The 13,917-nt window shown below is 36.5% G+C and overlaps 1 pseudogene; it reads left to right on the top strand.

Annotated features, from left to right (window-relative positions):
* The first annotated feature begins 2,764 nt into the window (after positions 1–2,764).
* Positions 2,765–2,829, top strand: LOC128775834 (U4 spliceosomal RNA; annotated as a pseudogene).
* Positions 2,830–13,917: the final 11,088 nt, after the last annotated feature.

Here is a 13,917-nt window from a genome sequence, read left to right as displayed (position 1 = left end):
ACCATCAAATGCTACACTTGGTCTTAGCCAAAAGGCTGAGAAGCAGTAAGAACATCAAATGCTACTGAGGTAAATTCAAGTGAAGGTTTAGATTTAAACATGGAACTCATTGGGAGATCTTAAATGGGAGCTAACTGGGGTTGGAAACTAGAATAGCTGAAGGTTGTGTGATCTGTGAGAAACTGGCCATGGGGAGCACCAAGAACAGAACTGTAGGAAGGAAGGAAGTTCAGGGAGTCTTGGTTTGTTTTTTCAGATGGGAAAGACTTGAACATATTCATACTCATGAGAAAGAGCCTATACAGTAGGAACATCTGAAAGTAAAGCTGAAATGTTTTTTCATTTTTGAGAGAGAGAGCACGAGCAGCGGAGGGGCAGAGAGAGAAGGAGACACAGAAACTGAAGCAGCCTCCAGGCTTTGAGCTATCAGCACAGAGCCTGATGCGGAGCTCGAACTCATGAACCATGAGATCATGACCTGAACTGAAGTCAGACACTTAGTGACTGAACCATCCAGGCACCCCTTGGAAGTACAGTTGAAAGGAGAGGTATTGGATAGCTTAAGGTTCCTGAAAAGGAAAAGGCCTGTGTGGAAGAGCACAAGCGAAATTATAGAGAAACTGAAGCCTCTTCAAATTGGCAGAGATGGGGAGAGTGTTGGTGTGACCCTGCCTTCCCCTGTCAACAGGTATAAAGAGTTCTCCTCCTTAAAGCAATATAGCTTAGGCGCAAAGGCTATATAAAGGTTTACTTTATACAGATAGCTTTTATAAACCAGTACTCTCCTTTGGAGTTAAAAAGATATGCACCTTTGAAACTTGATCAGAGATAGAGATATTATGGAGGCAACTTAAACTGATTTCCTTGGGATGGAGAGAAAGAAAGATTATAAAACAAATTAATATTCACCTGAGCATAGACGTGGAATAGTATCACCCCACTGATTTTAGGAAAGCTGGGAGTCACATCATTACCTCTTAGCTAACATGCCAACACAGGACTGGCCTTAATGAGCACCACTGCACTGATGTGGATTTCACCAGCCCCTCATATCCTTTTTCCTATCTCATCTCAAAATAACTGACCACAGTATGTTTCAATTAGAAAAACCTTCAGTGATCTCACTACCAACTCATTTTCTGTAATAAAAATAGCCAGAAATTTAAGGACAAGAATAATAGGTTTTCACATAGTAATTCCAACACAGCCTCTGAAAAGAAAGTTCTCAAATATTTTGAAAGCTAAGGACTTTTCTACTGTTTTCATGCAAAGGAATAAAGGTGAGAATTTCTACCTCCAAGAACCTGGCGACAGAAACTTCTCCCTTTTCCTTCTTCTGGAGTAGGTCTTCCTTCAATGTCTAACACAAGAAAATGACATATTTAAACTACTTTACTACATTGTGGGGTATTCTCAGTAAGTAAATTAGGTATCTAACAGATAAGCAGTATCTCATTATTACATTCAGTCTGATGAAGTTAATGCATTAAATTAGGCTCTTAACTTGTCTTTGCTTTGGGCTTCAGTCTCTGGTCAGTTAAAACTCCTACCGATCCACTTACCCATTTGTTCTTGATGGCTCAATCTTTGCTTCCTTCCCAGCTTGAGAGTGGTTGTTCAGTTACGTAGATCCTGACTTCTTGGTTCTATCCACTTGATTTCCAAGTAATTATAGATCTTTCTGCTTAGGTTGTTTACAAGTTACTTTTACCTTCATATTGAACTGTGGCTCTATGCATTCCCTAAGGAGTTATATACTCTCCATCCTCTCTATATATATTGCCTCTAATTTGAAAACTCAAATACCTACAGAGACCCAGCAGGTATCATGGACAAGAGAACTGATTGAGGGGTAAGGCAAACGAAGCCCAAGAGAGAGCAGAGAGAAAATGTCTCCTGTCTGTCTCTCTCATTTCTTGCAGGGCAAGCCTGAAAGCAAACTGCTTTGGCCATCTGGATTAGAATGACACCTATTTAAAGGAACTGTCTGAGAATGCTATCTGCCCAGAACTTTTAGAGTAACTTAGAGTCTCCAATGCAATGCAAAAACCCAGCTACTGGACCCAGCTACCTCATTTTCAGGAAACCTAGATTAAGCACTTGGGGCTATTTTCAGGAAATCCTGTTCCTTGTATTATACCAGGGAAGTTCCACCTTCTTTCACTATAATTGGCCCCTTGAAAAGCAAATGTTCATGTCATATACAAATGTACAGACCCTAGGCACTTTACACATCCAAAGCTCGTAATGAGAGCTATGAAGTGCCAAGATAATTAAAATACACGTGCAATCTCCAAATTTCACCTATGAATTATAGACTTTTCTTTTTGATAAACCTGCTAAAAATCCTATAGGCAAGTTATTAGATCTGAGTTTTAGGTTTTGACCTCCCTAAGTCTGCCTTGGGAATGGCAATGTGTGGTGGGCTGCTTCAAAGGCAGAAAGAGCCTTAATGGTACCCTACTGACAGGTGGACATACCAGGTAGAAGTAGTACCTAGTATGCTTCCCCAGGAAAATATTCAGGACCTTAAAAAGGCAGTGGGGGACATTCTTCTAACAGAAATGTATGGTTCTAACCTTTGTTTGTTTTTGAGAGGCAACATGGTTCTTAAACTCAAAAAATCCAAAGATCATTTCTGGATTGTTTTCTATTGAAGTGGGCTCTGGATAAGATCCTTATGTGACTAAAACATTCTCCCATCCTGAGGCTCCTTTGTGGAACTCTTGAGCTCTGGACCAATTTATCAAAAGATGTGTTCTTCAGCTTTGCGCAGTGGCAGTATCGTAGCCAATGAGGTTTATCCGAGGCGCGATTATTGCTAAAAGATGTGTTCTTCAGCTTCACAAACATCCTGCTCTGTCCTGAAAACCTCAGGGCAGGGGGGCGGGTTATGGTACCGGGCCATTTTCCAGGAGAAATAACTTCACACAGGATGGGAAGAGCCCAGTGTTGATGTTCTTCATATTATTGTGCATCAGAGTCATGTGAAAGGGTAAGTGATGGTAAATGTGCATTGGAGGTTGGCTGATTTTTCTTAGATTCATTTAATCGGTCAGAGATCCAAGAGAAAATGAATAGGATAACTTAGGATAACTTGATGAGAGTTTAATAAAAGACTTTTTTTTACAAAATATGGTCAGTATATAGGGAAACCAGAAGGAATAGTGCAGGACCCTGAGGCTAAGAAGGGCAGAATTTACCACCTTGAGCCTGAAGGCAGGCGAAGAAAGGGAACACTTGTTGGAATTAGAAGGACAGAGCTAAGAAATGAGAGCCAGCTGTCAGAAGCTGAGACTTTAGAAGGAGAGACCTCCCAAATCCCATAGAAAAGAGCTAGGGAAATAAATATCCTGACTTCACTTTCTTCCATGTCTCTCCTCCTTCCTTCTGGCCTCTTGCTTGTGCTACCAACGGGCAAAATCCAGTGTTCAATCTGAGTCCAGAAGACAAGGCAGAGTATATCAGAGAATGGTGAAGAATGAATATGGAGAGGCAAGGAAAGATACCCAACAAACTCACCTACCTAGCAGGGGGAAAAGAAGTGAAGGATCAGTGAGGACCTACTACATATGAAGGGTCAGTGAGGACCAATACAACAAGGCTGGAATTATAATGCCCAAAAATGCTCCAGAGCATTGGCAATAAAATCAAAACTGCCAGAGCACATGGAACTACACATGACCTGCTTAGCCTTCTTCATACGAAAGGTTCTGGAAAACTGAGGTCTCCATTCCTTTTGCCTTTGCCAAATGACCCTTCAGTTGAGCACTTTGGTATTATCCGAACCGTACAAATCAGCACATATTAGTGACAGGTGTTTGATGGTACTTGGCTGTAAGAGGAATATCCAGAGGGAGTTGATTTCTTCACATTGATGACAGAAAAGAAAATCAGGTACACAGTGTGTGACTTCGTGACTATGGACAGTGACATATATTCTAATTTCTCTGTTTTGACATCATTCTTTTTCACCTATTATGCCATTGCTTACAAGTAATAATCAGTTGCACAACTTTATTCTTACATGAATGTTCAGTTTTCTAATTTTGAGGATCCTGGTTATTTTCAAGACATTTTCTCTTTCTTTTATTCTTTCTCTCCTCTACCTCTGGTGTTAAAAAGAAAAGTTTCCTGAATTTCTGTCTTCAGAGAAAAATAGTGAGGGATGGGGCTGCCTAACCTTGGAAACTCTCAGAGCTTTCCTTTTCCATCTCATGACACCTCTCTTGTCTAACCTCTCAGAGTTCACAGAAAATAAAATGACATAACAGATGAAGAACAACTTTTTTTCCCCTAACATTTTGTTTTATTCTTATGCCTCTTTACAGGTTTCTGTATTTTCTCACTATTTCTTTCAGGGAATTGGCTGGCTCCTATTTTATTTTTATTTGTAGGTGAAGAACTTATTTTAAGATCTTATCTATTTGTATTGTGGTTAAAGAAAAGACCTACAAATGTGAGTGCATGTATGTGCTCACACATGTACATACATACACACATTCACAGACAAAAAATATGCAACCATTACTATTCTTTCTGACTGTTCATGTATGAACGTTACTGGAAATGAAGCCAATGAATTCATATCTCGAAGCAATGGTGAGAAATAATGGCCCCTGACACCTTTAGGAGGAAAAAAATAATATAATTTGACAATAAATTCTCCTTAGGAAAGTAATGTTTTCTTTGAATTATTTTATTAACTTTCTCTTCATGAAGGATCTAAGAGTGCTTTGCTAAATACTGCTTTCCTTTGCACTACATAAAGTATAACCCTTTTAGAGAATTTTAAAGTTAATTTTCCACAATGCCCAAATTTAAAATATAAGTTACTTTGAATTGTAGAATTTCACTGTACATGTTATCTGTATAGTAATGGAAGAGAGTAATATACATTGAGTTCAATTTAATGATTACCAACTACAGTATTGTTACATAGTTTACCTACACAAGTTAACTTTCATTAAAGACTGATATTTATAGGGGCGCCTGGGTGGCTCAGTCGGTTGCATGTCCAACTTCAGCTTGGGTCATGGTCTCACAGTTCGTGAGTTCAAGCCCTGCGTCAGACTCTGTGCTAACAAACAGCTCAGAGCCCGGAGCCTGCTTCAGATTCTGTATCTCTCTCTCTCTCCCCCTCCCCTGCTCATGCTCTGCCTCTCTCTGTCTCTCAAAAATAAATAAATGTTAAAAAAAATTTAAAGGCTGATATTTATATTTTTATGCCTAATATATATACCTGAATCTTGAATACAGTGGCAAAGTACATCTTCCAAGGTCAGAAATTTCTCTACATAATAATATTTAGAGAGCCTCTTTAACTGGAACTCTTGTAGTCCACATCATCATTGAATACATATGCTGAAAAGAGAACTATATTTGGTGTTCTCTACATTCAACACAGGCATAATTTTTATATAAAGTGATGTTTTGATGTCAAATTCCAATTCCTCCTCACCAGGGATTGGTGGAGCCCCTTGAGCAGTATACCTAAGAGCACAGTCACTTTTCTGAGCAAATAAGGATTCCTTTTCATGTAGGCACTATTGACCTCCTCCTCATCTCTGTTAAGTCTGTCCTAGGATATGATCTTTTTATATCAGGTATCATTGCCATTTAGAATAAATTTTTAATCTTTGTTTATACACTTTCTTAAAGCTCACTTTCAGTATAGAAACTTTGTAACTTTCTTCCATTACATCCAAAATGTGTGCTTATGACCCATTACACTGACATTTTTTTGTGTGTGATGAACAGATGCTGTTTTTCTCTTCTCTGCCCTGAATACTTTGTGTGCTAACCTATTTGAAAATTCCATGTTCTACTCGAAATTTCAAATATTCTATTGTAGCATCTAATTAAAAATTAGTCTCCACCTCACCTTCATCTTTACCAAATTGGTCAAAATTGTGAATGTCTTATATTTGACACACAAACTCTTCTATAGTATCTCAGGGAAGCATTAGCATGTAAATTTTATATATTTAACATTAATATACATCAAACTGACAAATATGTGGAATAACAGCCTTCGTTCCCTCTTTTGTATCCAAGGCCCAATGATCACAATATTTTTTCTGTTAGACCCAAATATCAACTGATCAGAGTTGTAAGATGAGACTTACAATCCAGGTGTAATGGAAACACAGTCTGCCTTGAGAATATGACATTTGTGACAAGTATAACAAAAAATATTCCATGTTACTATAAATAGCATCTTGAGGGAAACAATTTGAAATAAAAATATGGGAAAGAATAATAGGAAGAAAAAGATTCACTTCTATTACCTCAATGGATCTGCTACAGAAGAAGACCACTTACTTCAGGCTAAAAATGCTATGTTAATTCAGTGTAATGAACCACCAATTTGGTCTAAAATTGCTTTGATTTAATGTGACTAAAGAAATATTATAGCTCATCACTCATTATGTCCAGCACTTAACATAGTACCTCATAGTGTGTTTGTCAGTCATTTTTATCACTTCTGAGGTAACTGGTCTTCCTGCTTCCCTGATGACCACATGCTGTCAACTATAAACCTTTCCTCCAGTCCACTTCTTTTTTTTTTAAGTTTATTTATTTATTTTTAAGAGAGAGAGAGAGAGGCAGAGGGAGAGAATCTCAAACAGACCCTACGCCATCAGTAAAGAGCCCAACACAGTGCACGAACCCACAAACTGCGAGATAATGACCTGAACCAAAATCAAGAGTCTGATGCTTAACCAACTGAGCCACGCAGGCACCTCTCTTCCATTTAATTAAACTTCTAATTAAACTATGACTTCTCCCAGAATTTAGAAACTCAAAGATCTAGGAGTCAGGAACTGGCCCAGAGATCTGTTGTGTCACAAACAAAAGGAAAGCATATTTTTCATTTAAAAATTATTGATTTCTTCATTAAATTGAGAAACTATGAAGGTTTTGTCACCATGTCAGCCACTTAAATGAAGTAGCTTATAACAAAGTGATATTACCAAAAACATCTAGAAGAGAAAGATAAAACACAAAAATTATGTGAATAGAAAGGAATTTCAAAAATATTAACTAATATCCTGAGATCTACTTTACTACTTAATCCTAAAAGTAAAACTCCAAATGATCAAACAGTTAATTGCATCCCAGAAAAGTAATTTTAATAAAAGTGGTAGGAACAGAAAAGAATCTAGCATCCATCATGGTAAATTTCAAATTGGCATTTAAAGAAATGAAAATTATAAACCTACAAGTAGCTCAACTACACAAATACTTGAAAAGTAAAATAATAAAAAAATACGATCATTAATCAAAAGAAAACAAAGGTGGCTATATTAATGTCAGGCAAAGTAAAGTATAGATCAAGGAATATTACCAGGAATAGAAGAGGAGGTCATTTCATAATGATAAAGGAGTTGGTTCAACAAAATATAACAACTGTAAATATTTATGGACCTCATAAAAATGCATAAAAATAAAGCAAAAACTAACAGAACCATAAGGAAAAATAGATCCACAACTACAGTTATGGCTATCAACCTTTTCCTCATAATTAATAGAATGAGGTGACTAAAATCAGTACCATATAAAAGACTCAGCTTGAGTTAATTGACATAGAACATCTTACCCAATAAGAGCTTAAAACACATTGAAAGTGTGCATGAAATATATACCAAATAGGCCATGTTCTAGGCCATAAAACATGTTCCAAAAATTTTTAAGTATTCATCTATGTTCTATAACTACAATGAAATTAAACTAGAACTCAGTACCAGAAAGAACACTGAAAAATACCCAACTATTTGGGAATTAAATAATACACCTTCAAATGTCTCATGGGTCAATGGGAAATCAAAATTTGGAAGTATTTCTGAACTGAATGAAAATGCAAACAAAACATATCACAATTTATGGGATGTTACTAAAACAGCACTTAGGGACTATATAGAAAAGTTTCAAAACAATGACCACAACTTATACTACAGCAAATTAGAAAAAAAGACGACCAAATAAAGTACAAAGTTAGCAGAAGGAAGAAAAAAAAGAAAATAAAAATGGTAATCAATAAAATAGAAAATATAAAAATTATATAAATAATAAATGGAAGCAAAATCTGGCTCTTTAAGAATATAAATGAACTTTACAAACATCTATAAAGTTTAATTAGGAAAAATACTGAGAAGACATAATAAATAAGTGATATTAATACAGAGTCTGCAGTTATTCATTTTAAAAAAGGAAATACTGGGGTGCCTGGTTGGCTCAGTTGGTTAAGTGTCTGGCTCTTTACTTTGGTTCAAGTCATGATCTCATGGTTTGTGAGTTCAAGCCCTGCACTGGGTTTTGTGCTGACAGTGGGGAGCCTGCTTGGGATTCTCTCTCTCTCCCTCTCTCTCTCTCCCCCTCTCCCATTCATGTTCTCTTTCTTTCTCAAAATAAATTTTTTAAAATAATAATAAATAAAAAAGTAAATATTAAAAACAACTTTATGTCAATAAATTCACCAAATTAGATGAAATGGACAAATACCTTGAAAATACAAACTACCAAAGCTCACTCACAAAGAAATAACCTAAGGGGTGCCTGGGTGGCTCAGTCAGTTGAGCATCCCATTTTGGCTCAGGTCATGATCTCTCACGGTTCATGGGTTCAAACCCGCGTCGGGCTGTGCTGACAGCTCAGAGCATGGAGTCTGCTTCAGATTCTGTGTGCCACCTCTCTCACTGCCCCTCCCCTGCTCAGGCGCTCTCTCTCTCTCTCTCTAAAAAATAAATATACACATTAAAAAAATTAAAATAAACCAAAGAAATAACGTAAATAGCCCAATACCTATAAAAGAAATTGGATTTGTAGTTTAAAATCTTCCTATAAAGGAAACTCCCAGTCCAGATGACTTTGCTGGTGAGTTCTAACGAATATTTAAGAAATAAATAATATCTATTCTACACAAACTCTTTGATAAATTCAAGGAAGAGGGATATTTCCCTACTCATTCTAAGAGGCACAATTTACTCTGATAATCAAGAGCACACAAAGATTACACAAGTAAGAAAACTACAAACTAATAACCTGGATGAATACAGATGCAAAATCTAAACAAAAAGTTAGTAAATTGAGTTGTATAACATATGAAAATAGCAATACATCAGACTAAGTGTCATTTATCTGTGGAATGCAGAGTTGGTTTAACATTCAAAACTCAGTTAATGTAATTCATCATATTAACTAACTTAAAAAGAAAAACCATAGATAATTTCAATGGAAAATATCCACCTTATAGGCATAATGAAAACTTCCAGCAGCTAAGAAAAGAAGGGAACTTACTTATTCAGTCTGGTAAGAGGTATCTAAGAAAACCTTGCAGCTAACATCATACTTGATGTTTTTGCCCAGGATCAGGAATAAGACAAGAATGCTAGCTCTTGCCATTTTATTTAACACTGTGCTGGGGATTCCGGCCAGTGCGATGACCACAAAATAGAAATAAAGGCTATCCAGACTGGAAAAGAAAAGGAAGGTGGTATTTATTCACAGATGACATGATCATCAATGCTGAAAACTTGGCAAGGATGAGGAGAAAGTAAAAGCTTCATTTATTGCTAATAGGAATATAAAATAAAAGTTTCTTTGAAAAACAGTTTGAAAGTTTCTCTAAAAGTTAAAAACAAACTCACCTATTATTAAGCAATTCCATTCCTAGGTATTTACCCAGGAAAAATGTAAGCATATGTCCAAAGACTTGCATGCAAATATTCCTAGCAGCATTACATATAACAACCCCAAATAAGAAGCAATCTAGAGTTCATTAACTGGTGAATGGAAAAACAAAATGCATACCCTTACAGTGGAATATTATTCACCAATAAAAACAAACTATTGATATATACAACATGGATAAACCTCAAAACTATTATACGAAAAGAAAGAAGTTGTACATAAAATACTACATATTGTATGGCTCTACATTTACATGAAATGTTTAGAAAAGGCAAATCTACAGAAAGATGCCTGGGGCTAGGAGTGGGAGCCTTGATTAACTACAAACAGCCATGAGGAAACTTTTTGGAGGAATGGAAATATTCTAAAATTGTATCATGGTGATGGGTGCACAACTCTGTAAGTTTACTAAAAATTATTGAATTATATCGTTACAATGAGTGAATTTTATGGTATATAAGTTATACTTTAATACAACTGTGTTTTAAAAAAGCCAAAACCCAAAAGGGTTAGGAGTGCGAGGTTTAGATGAAATAGGCTTGCCAGTATATTTATAATTGTTGATGCTAGATGATGGACAATGTGGGTCCATTGTTCTATTCCTTTTACTTTTCTGTACATTTGAAATTTTTCAGATTAAAAAGTAAAACCAAAAAAAAGTAAACGATTAATATTTTGATCTATTGTGCAGCTTATTTCATACACTCTGTGTGTATTAGCATATGCTGTTCATACCCCTAAGTGCCCACATTCATTTTTAACCAATAGCTATGTTGACTTGAACTTCCTAACATTTCCTATTTAGGTCATTTATCATTCTTAATAAGTTGAAAGAGCCACTTTGAACTTCATTTCTCTCTTCAATTATAAATAAGCCAAATGCCTGATTTTCATTCATTTCAACATTTCAACAATCTTTTTCAATCAACTATGAGATTACTGAAGACTTGGGCACTGGACACTCCGTGCCAATGTCAAGAGAATGAAAACAAAGAAGCTGTTTTTCATATTGCTTCTAAGTTTCCTTCTTACTCTCGTTTTAGTCATTAACTAATAATTCTCTATGAAGTCATAATATGCCTTAAAGTAGTTTATATGTTTTTTCCATAAGGAAATTATAAACACTTGATGCTGCACTGGGAGGTCCTATGAACAAGTGTCTGGTTTCTCTCAGTTCTGCCAACATGGAGTGCCATCTTGAACAAGTAGTAATCTAACTTCTCTATCTGTGTCATCTCCGAGATTAGTATCACAATTCTTTGACTCTATTCCTCTTGCCTTGGAGATTGAATCCTAATCAATTTTTCTGGAGATATGACATTCATATCCAGGCTAAGTGTCACCGTTTCTGAAGTCCTCCATGGTTTTTTTCTGCAATTAGAACTACTCATTCCTTCTGAATTTTAATAGGACTTTTATTAATATTCATCTTTAAATTTATCACACTGTGATTTGTATTATAAGATGATTTCATGCCTATCTTTCCAGTGAGGATATAAACTCTTGGAAATATGTGACTTTGGACAAACTACATTCTGTTAATCTTTGAATCCCAGAAGTTAGTATAGTGATCTCTCAAAATGTTTGTTGAATTGAATTGGAGTTCTTCTTGTCCAATGTTTACATTGGACAGATAAAGAAACTCAAGCTGAGACGAGGCGGTTATTTCTTCACCTTTTCCACATCATGGCACAGGCAGAAAGTATTAACATTTTACATAGTACGCTCAGATAATTGAATGAGGCTGCTCCAAGGAAGAAACTACTTCCCTGGAAGCTAAAGCAGCCCCAGGGATCCCACCCCCACCACCCTGCCTATCTCTGGACACTTCAAAGCCAAGCAGATCATGATCTCAACCTGGTTATAACCCACTCACAGTATACTTATGTGCCAAGGCCTATCAGGAGGCATAGAGGTTCTGGTTGTCTATCTCAAGGTCATGCAGCTTTCTAGCTTCAAATATTTTCCATGTTCAACTGCAATTACATGTGCAATTAAATCTGGATAGCAATAAACTTATTACTGAATAGAACGCTTTCTTTGTCATTCCGGTGGTGACCAACTTCTCCTGGCTTATTTCTATACAACACTGTGTGAACAAAATCATCTTAAGCTATGCTCTCCAAAATGCAAGTGGTATATTTTTGAACAAATACTGGGTTTTATCTCGCGTATCCCCAGATGCAATGGTTCTGTCCATTCTAGTTTCAGATCATGAACGCTTTACTTCATTAAAAAAAATAATAATAAATAAAAATGATCCTTTATGGCTGTGTTATATAAAGATGAATACTGTCCAGGCTGGATTCCTTTTTATACATTCATTATTACAATATATTTTTCTTACTTTAAAAGAAACTATAAACAAAATATTTTCTTGGGCCCTTAGGCACTGTGCCTAATGGAAAACTTGGCTCTGCCCAATCCATTAATGATTTCAGGCTTTGAAGTTCACCCACACAGGGACCCTTTAGTTAACCATCCCATGGGCTAATTTTCTGGGTGTCTCCAAGAGCAGAACAATTGGTCTTAGCAATGATTGGACAGAAAGGTAGCACAGTTGAATGTGTAAGCAAAGACTGAAATAATACATTCTAATAATCCCTACTTCAGGGCATATTAATGTGTCCTTGGGTAAGTCCATTTAACTTAGCCTAATTACCTTTGTTTGTTCACTTAAAAATAACTCATGGAAGGCTAAATTGGAATACTTTGAATCATTATATAGGATTTCATATGGTGAATAAAGTTGCCTACCTGATTGCTACTGGGTTAACTGACATCTGTCACAGAAACTGAATACAAAATGTGAATTTACAGGCTGCATAGAATCTGATCTCTCATGCTTCCTAGTTCGTAATTATTTTCAACTGGAAAAGGCTCTCATGTTTTCCAGAGAGCGAGTGGCCCTGAATTAGTGTAAGGCATGATAAATCAAGAGGAACAGAGTAAGTGGATTAGTTCCTTGCTCTTAGTTGCAACCTGTAGACAGAAAACCCTTCTGTGCTTTTTCCTTTCCTGTGGCTTTTATTCAGAACTCTTTCTCATCAGCATGCCCAGGTGAAAACTTACGTTACGTGAGGATTTTCTTAGCTTTTTTTTTTTTAATAGTTTATTGTCAAGTTAGCTAACATACAGTGTATACAGTGTAGTCTTGGCTTCAGGAGTAGATTCCCTTGATTCATCACTTACATACAACACCCAGTGCTCATCCCAACAAGTGTCCTCCTCAATGCCCATCTCCCATTCTCCCTGTACCCCAAGCCCCCATCCCTATCAACCCTCAGTTTGTACCCCAATATACTCTGTATTTAAGAGTCTCTTATGGTTTGCCTCGCTCTCTGTTTGTAACTAGTTTTTCCTTCCCTTCCCCTGTGGTCTTCTGTTAAGTTTCTCAAATTCCACATATGAATGAAAACATATGCTGTCTGTCTTTTTCTGACTGACTTATTTCACTTAGCACAATACCCTCCAGTTCTATCCACATTATTGCAAATGGTGAGATTTCATTCTGTTTCATCGCTGAGTAGTATTCCATCACTGTTTCATCACTGAATAGTATTCCATTGTGTGTGTATATATATGTATGTATATATTGTATATATACATACACCACATCTTCTTTATCCATTTCTCAGTTGATGGCCATTTGGGCTCTTTCCATACTTTGGCTATTACTGAAAGTGCTGCTATAAACATTGGGGTACATATGCCCCTATGAATCAGCACTCCTGTATCCTTTGGATAAATCCCTAGTATTGCTATTGCTGGGTTGTAGAGTAGTTCTATTTTTAATTTTTTGAGGAATCTCCACACTGTTTTCCAGACTGGCTGCACCAGTTTGCATTCCCACCAGCAGTGCAAGAGGGTTCCCCTTTCTCCACATCCTTGTCAACATCTGTTGTTTTCTGAGTTGTTAATTTTAGCCACTCTGACCACTGTGAGGTGGTATCTCAGTGTGGTTATGATTTGTATTTCCCAGATGATGAGTGATGTTGAGCATGTTTTCGTGTGTCTGCTAGCCATCTGGATGTCTTCTTTGGAAAAGTATCTACTCATGTCTTCTGCCCATTTCTTCACTGGATTGTTTTTCGGGTGTTGACTTTGATAAGTTCTTTATAGATTTTTGGATACTAACCCTTTATCTGATATGTCATTTGCAAATATCTTCTCCCATTCCGTTGGTTGCCTTTTAGTTTTGTTGATTGTTTCCTTTCCTGTGCA

The sequence above is a fragment of the Panthera pardus genome, unplaced genomic scaffold (genome assembly GCF_024362965.1).
Source record: "Panthera pardus isolate Hobbes unplaced genomic scaffold, ASM2436296v1 HiC_scaffold_8, whole genome shotgun sequence".
In the NCBI taxonomy this organism is placed as follows: domain Eukaryota; kingdom Metazoa; phylum Chordata; class Mammalia; order Carnivora; family Felidae; genus Panthera; species Panthera pardus.
Note: the sequence above shows the minus strand (reverse complement) of the source record. Positions and strands in the feature narration are given on the sequence as shown.